General features: G+C 42.9%; 1 pseudogene; it reads left to right on the forward strand.

Moving 5' to 3' along the window:
* The first annotated feature begins 738 nt into the window (after positions 1-738).
* Positions 739-1,839, forward strand: LOC101650460 (annotated as a pseudogene).
* Positions 1,840-8,473: the final 6,634 nt, after the last annotated feature.

Genomic DNA, 8,473 nt, shown 5'->3' on the forward strand with positions numbered 1-8,473 from the left:
AAATTCTCTCTGATCATTAACCAAGCAGGTAGGTCATCTTCCCCTTGGGGAGAATGCCTTCAAAGTAGACTGCCTGCACTCCTTTCCAGCCAGCCCCTCTACACTTGCCTTGATGGAGGACAACTTCTTGAGGACAGAACAGGGGCCATTGCCATGAGTCTTGCCTTGACTGGCTTTGTGTGAAGGCCCTGGACATATCTTGTAAGTCCCTCTATCTAATAATGTGCATGTTCTAATCATGGCCTCATTCCTGCTGCTGCAGTCCATTCTGTGCCTGTGATGTATTAATCTGCCACCAATCATGATCTGTGACATGCCCATTGTTCTGTGCCCTGTTTATTCAGGGTCCCGACGGAATCCTCAGTTGTTATTTTGACTTCATGCTACTGGCCTCCCTTAAATATATGGTGTGTGTGTGTGTGTGTGTGTGTGTGTGTGTGTGTGTGTGTGTCTTGGTTTCTCTTAAGTTTAATAAATGATCTCCTTAAATTACATTTGACAAACGGTTCACTTTTCTACCCTAACACACATTTAGGATCATAAATGACTCAAGGTACAGTTCTTCTTCCGGACAGCACCTTGGCAGATATACCTGCAGGTAAGGTCTGGCCCTACAGCCTCCTGGTCTCTGTCCTGAATGGACAAATGTTACAAAGGTCTTTTAGCTCTGTGGATAAATGCTCTCTCCGCCCCTTAGCCTCACACCAAACACACTCAGCTTTGTATGGCTTGGCAAATCTAGTTCCCCAGATAAGTACTCAGATGTACACTACTTCACCTACTAACCTCCTGCCCAAAGGCACTGAGCTCCCCTGGTCTATGGCCTCTAATCCCATTGCTCTCTCTCAGTGTCTTGGTTCTGCTGCCACCATGTCTCTGTTGCTGCTCCTTCCCATCGCTTTCTCTCTTGTGTCACAGCTGTTTGCCCTTTGGATTGAAGAGTATCTAGGATATGCCTCCCATCCCCACTACAAGCTGCCATGTTTTCAGGCCGGATCTCGCTTAGTCTTCCCCCATAAGGAAATGGCCGGGGAGCTCCAAGAAATGCAGATGAACCCAGGCTGAGGAGTCAAGTCAATGGGGTAAACCAGAGCAGCTCTGCGTAGGGTGGGAAGGCCTTGGCATCCAGTAGTAACTGGCTGTCTGGGTGAATGTCGTGCTGGTGATGGCCTACAGGAGCCTGGTGTTTGTACTGCTATTTATTTTTTTGAAGAGGCAAATGATGTACTTTGCAATGAAATCTCGCAGGGGACCTCATGTCCCTGTGGGACACAATGCCACCAAGAATCTGAAAGAAGAGATTGATAATCGACTATCCAGAGTTCAGGATAGCAAGTAGGAGCCCCATCTCCTTACAGATGATGATGCTAGACTGCCACAGCTGGAAACCCAAGGAAATCAAAATTGCTACAACTATCTGTACAAGATGAAAGCTCTGGGATGCTATTCATGCCTCTGAGATCGCACTTAACATTGAAGGCCGGCATCCCCATCCCCTAATGGTCAGACATTTCCGTTCCTACCTGCTCGATCTTGGGAATGCTGCTACTACTTTCAAGGGTATGCGTAAGGCCCTCATTGATACCCTGCTGCATGGCTATGAGGCAGTCCGCTATGGGACAGGGGTATTTGACCAGAGTAAGTACCTGCACTATCAGGAGGCCGTGAATGAGCTGGCCACTGCAGTCAAAGCATGAAGTGGGAGCTCAGTGACACCACCAGTCAGCAGCCAAAGATCTTACCCAATCTCCTAAAGTCTCTCCAACTACCTTCCAGGTGCACTTCCTAGAACTGAAGAGCTTTAAGGACACCTATCATGCCCTGGGGATTACTTTGTGATGGAAATGACAGACCCCTGGATATGAGCCAGGACTAGAGTGTGCTTGCCAGGAAATCCTCAGGTTAGCTGGCTGGTGGGCCTACACTCTGTTGCCTGATGCTCCCAATGTGTGCAAGATCTCATGCCTGGAATACCTTGAGGATATTTCTGAACAACAATTAAAACTATTTTCCACAAAAGCAAAAAAAAAAAAAAGAATCTAGGCTCCTGGCTCTTCTTTTTGGATGGTAGTGAGATCCCAAGTTTTGTTTCTGAAATGGCTCAATGAAACCTAACGTGATGTCTAATGTGACTAATTCCCACGTTATGTTTCCAGACATCTTATTTGTGTAGCCACAAGGGTACCAATGTATTGTAGGGCAAGCTTCCCAATCCTCTTAAACCAAAAAAACCAAACGCAATGCTATCAAGTTAACACTGACTCGTAGAGAGCTTATATGACAGGGTAGAACTGCCCCTGTGGGTTTCAAAGACTGTATCTCTGTATCAGAGTAGAGAGCCATGCCACTCTTGGGAGAATAAAACTCCATCTTTCATTCAAGGAGAAATATGTGGTTTCAAACCGCTGACCTTGCAGTTAGCAGCCCAACAGTAACCATTATGCCGCCAGGGCTCCTTTGCTTCATTCACATTGGTGGGTGACAAACCCATGTAAATATTTGGAGATCAGAGGCCATCTCTAGAAAGACTGTATACTTATATAAGCCAACTAGCAAACTGCCTTAGGTAATACAAATAATGCTACCTTTAAAACATTGTATATCTTGGGATTCAAAAATGCACTCACTATGGGGGATGTATACTTCTTACTTCATTTCAAAATATATATATATACGTTTCGATCTAATATGATACATAAGTGTTTAATTTGGAGCCCTGGTTTTCACATGTATTAAGAGTTGGACTGTTAACCTCACAGTCAGAGGTAAAAATCCCATTAGCTCCCTGTCATGGCTTTAGAGTCTAGGATACTCTGTGCAGCAGTTTTATTGTGTCCTAACGGGTGCTTACACTTCTAACTCTACTTGATGGTGAATTTTAAAGTGTTTCTAAAGTGATTCTAAAATTTATAGTTCCTCTAGAAAATAATTTTCAGTGTATAATAATTTTTTATACGGCCCATGTAAAATGTTGCCAGATGGTTTAATTAACATAATCATCTTTAAAATTCATTGATTTGTCATTCTCCTTGAGAGTCACACAGTAAGTAATTGATAGGTCAGTATGCTGTGAGGTAGGGATCCAGCTTTTTTGTTTCTTTTTGACATGTATATTTGATCGTCCAATCTCTATTTATTATAAACTCATCTTTTACGCACATGTCTGAAAATTAAGAGTTTTAGATTAATTGCTCATGTTAGAAGCATGTTTTCTGTCACTCAGTAAGGGCACTGTTGACAGTATTGGGAACTTGGTGTAAGAAGAGGGACAGAACAGTAATACATCTGGACCTATAGGTTACATATTACTCACATTGCATTCTCTCATCAGCCTGTAAATTGTGCATCAACAGCAGCGAAGAAGAAAGAGGAAGTGCCTGGTTTGTGTATTATTATTTCTGGGATGTCCCCATGAGAGATTGAAATTTGTGAGCATCATTAGAGCTGATCCAGATAAGACAAACAGAATCCAAGTTGCCGGCAGTGTCCTAAGGACCAAAGAAAATGAACAAGGCTCAGGTGATTTTGATGTGTTGTATCCTTTTCTGTATTTCCTACTGAAATTGTAGAAGCCTGTATAATACTGATTCAGTTCATTGGAAAAGTGGAGTTCTGAAATAGTAGAAGTTATAGATAAACTCAGATTCTGACTTTAAGATTGGGCTGGAGAAGATTAGGGGTATGTATATTGATCATAGGATTAAAACTAAACTATTGACATTGAACATAATACGTCACTGAGGATTCTTTGGATGACATTATCTTTCAACTAATAATTCATTATTCTATGGCCAACCCACAAAAATCATTCAAATGCTATGCTATGCCAAATTTGTTTGTTTAAGTCACTTTATTTGGGGGATCGTACAACTCTTTCCACAATCCATGATACATCTAATGTGTCAAGCACATTTGTACATCTGTTGCCATCATCATTCTCAAAACATTTTCTTTCTACTTGAGCCCTTGTTATTAGCTCCTCATTTTTTCTCCTCTCTTCCTCCCCGCCCCTCCCTCCCTCATTAACCCTTGATAATTTATAAATTATTATAAAATTTTCATGTCTCACACTATCTGATGTCTCCCTTTACCCACTTTTCTGTTGTCCCTTCCCCAGGGAGGGGGTTAAATGTAGATCATTGTGATCGGTTTCACTTTTCTCCCCCACCTTCCTTTTCTCCTCCTTGTGTATTAACTCTCATTGTTGTCCTGAGGAGCTTATGTGTCCTGGATTCCCTGTGTTTCCAGTTCCTATCTGTACCAGTGAACATCCTCTGGTCTAGCTGGATTTGTAAGGTAGAATTGGGATCATGATTGGGGGAGAGGGGGATAGGAAGCATTAAAGAACTAGAGGAAAGTTGTATGTTTCATCGGTGCTATACTGCACCCTGACTGGCTCTTCTCCTCCCTGTGACCCTACTTTAAGGGGCTGTCCAGTTGCCTACAGTGGGTCTCCAATCCCTTCAACACCTCATGATCACACAGGCTAGTGTGCTTCTTTCATGTGGGCATTGTTGCTTCTGAGCTAGATGGCTGCTTGTTTATCATCAAGCTTTTAAGGCTCCAGATGCTATTTCTTTTGATAGCCGGGCACTATCAGCTTTCTTCACCACACTTGCTTATGCACCCGCTTTGTCTTAAGAAATTGTGTGTGAAAGGTGAGCATTATGGAATGCCAGGTTAATAGAACAAAGTGTTCATGCATGGAAGGAGTACTTGAGTAGAGGCCTAATGTCCATTTGCTACCTTAGTACTAAAACCTATAAAATATATGCACATAGATCTATTTCCCCATCATCATATATAAATATATTTACATTTGTACATGGCTTTATTTAGACCTCTGTCAATGCCCTTTGCCTCCTAGTTCGTTCTTCTATATCCTTTTACTTTCCTCTTGTCCCACTATCATGTTGAGCCTTCATGTGCGTTTCAGTAATTCCTCTCCATTACTCTGCCCTTGATAGCACTACTAGGCCTCCTACACCCTCCTCACCATCACTTTTAGATCACTTGTTTTTCCCTTGTCTCTGGATTTGTTAACACCCACTTCTTTTCCTTCTGCCTCCCCCTTTCCCATGTTCTCCCTGCCTCCCCCTGTCCCATTGTTTTCTCCTCCAATTTGTTTATCCCGCCTATCTTATCTACGTAGACCTGCAGAGACAATAACATGCATACAAAACAAGACAGAGCGAAACAAAGCAACAAAAAAAACCAAAACCAAAGACACACACACACACACACACACACACACACACACACACACATGCAAAGCCCGTAAATAGTTAAAGGTCTGTTAACAGTTAGGAGTGTTTTCCTGATGGGGTGCCATGCCCTGGACCCAAAGTCTATTTTTGGTATTCCCTGGGGACTTCATTGCTCTGTTCCCCTTGTATTTTGTTGTGCACCCTTGTTTCACCTCAGTATGATGAGGTCAGATTGAGTGCAATTCCTGCACTGTGTCTCCAGTGTTGTCCCCTGTAACGCTATGGGTCAGTGAGGGACGTCCTGTCTTGTAATGGGCCAGGCCCTATGGTCCTCTCTGAGCTTTGGCTGCACTGAGTGGGAATATTGTCCTCAAGCCTTAGTGGGCCAGGATGTATACCACTCTCTCTTCCTCTCCCTTTATTTGCTCCTGTTCGCTCTCATATGACATGTCCCTCTCCCTGAGCTGTAGCTTCAGTGTTGTCCTCTGAAGCGAATTCTTCTATGGGAGGGGGGACTCTCCACATTGTTGGGATTGGAGCTGGCGCCTCTCACCTCTCTATTGGCTTCCTGCTTCATGCCGATATGTTACATTCACATCTTGGTGCACCCGGTTGAAGTCTGGTCCCTCTTTCTCTGTGGAGATATAAACGATACCCTCCCCTTGGGTGGGTTAATTTCCTGTTCCCCTGCTACCCATGTCTTTTTCTTTTTTTCCACCCCCCATCTTTGTAGTTGGCTACCATATATATCCCTGGATTTGGTCTGGCCCCTGCCATACTACCTGAACCTCACCCTAGGAATTTTTGTATACAGTAGATTTTTTTTCCTTCTTTTTTTTTTTTAATCAATTTATTGGGGCTCATACAATTCATCACAATACATAGATCAATTGTGTAAAGCACATCTATACATTTGTTGCCCTCATTATTCCCAAAATTCGCTTGCCTCTTGGGTTCCCGGAATCCGCTAATTTTCCTTTTTTTTTCCCCCCCCCCCCCTCCCCCCATGCACACTTAATAATTTATAAATTATTATTGTATCTTATATTACACTGTCCGGCATCTCCCTTCACCCACCCCTCTGTTTCCCGTCCCCCAGAGAGGAGGTTATATGTGGCTCCCTGTGATTCATTCCCCCTTACTACATCCCCTTTCCCTCCTGGTATCGCCACTGTCACCCCTGGTCCTGAGGTTCTTCTGTCCTAGATTCCCTTACAGTAGATTTTTCCCTATGGATTTGTTAAGTTTTAAGCTTACCTCAGCAGACTCTTGTTGTACTTGTCCTTTTGTGCTTGGCTTACATCACTTAGCATACTGTCCTCTCGTTTTTCCCATGCAGTGATGTGCTTCATGTGTTCATCACTGCTTTTTAAGGATGCATAGTACTCCATTGTATGTATGTACCACCGTTTTTTAATCCATTCATCTGTTGATGGAAATTAGGACAAGCCAGTATTCTATGGGATTTTTGTCTGAGTAAGTTTCTTTCTAAAGGTTATGTGTTACATATTCTCATTAATGCATCTAAAATAGGCCTTGTAGCAATAGTTGTTTAAAAATGATTGACAGCTTCTCACTGCCTATAGATGTAGGAGAATCAACCATCAGCATCAGCTCTGATTCATATGAGACAGAGCATAAACATACCTGTACTCTCCAATCTTTTTCTTCCAGTTTTGACACTAGTATCTTTCCCACAGTCCTCTCTTACTCAGCTCATTAATTTTTGGCAGTGGCCATGTAAAAATTACAGTCCAGAGTCACATGTGCAAGTTTTATTTGGTAACAGAATGTAACTTGGTATCAGAATCTATAGGCTATGCTCTGACATTCATTTTAAATAACCATGTAGGCATATTTGCTCTTCTTCAGGGCAGGCCTTTTCTCTGTGTGCCTCTCAGACATTTTGCCCCCTGAAGGTGGGCTCATTTCATAGTTCCATCTCTATAAGCTCCTCTCAGCTCATTGGAGATATCCTCCTCTTGATCTTGCCTGCCTGTCCCATATCTTGGCTGAAAAGCCCTTTCTGGACCCATCACAATTGGCTCTGTCACTGTGTCCCTCCTGCCCTCGGCATTATCTCCATTGGTACAGCTCTTGACTCATATTACAGTGCATTGTGCAGGAGCAGCAGTAGACGAGTCCCTATGACGTAGAGGTTCAAGATGTTCCTTGATTTGCTCTGCAGTATCTCACAAAACTAAACAGCCATCAGATAAATAACTCTTCAGGATGTGGAAGTTGGTGAATCGCAAATGTCAGGTAGCAAACTTTTGGCTCATGGAGTGGAGGAAGCTCTCAAATCAGGTCACACAGGCAGCTCACAGTTTCAGGGATGTCATGGAAATGGATAATGAATTTCTGAAAGCTGGCAAATCCGTAATCCGTGGGTTCATTCTGAACTCTGTGGCTCCAGGGGCTAACAAAACCAAATCAACTGTTCAGATAGCAGGCCAATGTCTCACTGTTTCTTCTCAGCAATGCCTGCAGGCAGTTCTCTCTCTCCCTCTTGCTCTACCTCTTGATAAGATGGCTTCTTGGGTCAACCTAGCACCTTCCCTGCCTAGGCAAGATTAGGAGGGGCCCTTGGAGAGCATGTGATGAAAGAAGGCAGGTTCAAGAAGACCTTTTAATTAAAGTTAAGTCAATTCTGTTCGAAGGTGGCTGAGAAGAATTTGTCCTAAGATTGACAAGAAGAGCTTGTCCTAAGGTGGCTTCTAAGTGCTTCCTGCACTCAGGAAGGGAGATAGTCCCTATGAACTTTCTGTTTGGGGATTTGAGTTACAGCTTTTTATTCCTGACCCCAAGTTTTACCTTGTTCATTGATAGACCACTTTGATCTTTGAGTTTTGTGTGGCCATAGCAATGGATTATCAAACCCAGAAGTGAGAGAAAGAGTGGTGTGGGAGAATGACTTGTGTAAGAATTGACAAAAAATGTTGGAGAACTGCGGTATGTTTGATCTCCCGCATCTGAACTGTTCCTGATAGCTATTGCCACTGAAGGTACAGAGCCTTGTATACTAGTGATACTGCTAGAACTCCTAAATCCATTTCACTATGTACTGTAAACTTGTTTGTTAATATAAATAGGTGTTTATCTACTTTGTGTGAGTATAAGTCAGCAATTTCTAGCTCATTGAGATCATTTCACTGGTACTCAAAATTCTAATTTTATGAGTGGGTGGGTTATTTTCGTGACCCTGGGGTCTCCAGCACTCGAACCTTAGGAGGAACATTGCAGTTGTAAATATTAAAAGACAGAGT

This window comes from Echinops telfairi, unplaced genomic scaffold (assembly GCF_000313985.2).
Source record: "Echinops telfairi isolate 266 unplaced genomic scaffold, ASM31398v2 ScPeMD7_7401;HRSCAF=8416, whole genome shotgun sequence".
Classification (NCBI taxonomy): domain Eukaryota; kingdom Metazoa; phylum Chordata; class Mammalia; order Afrosoricida; family Tenrecidae; genus Echinops; species Echinops telfairi.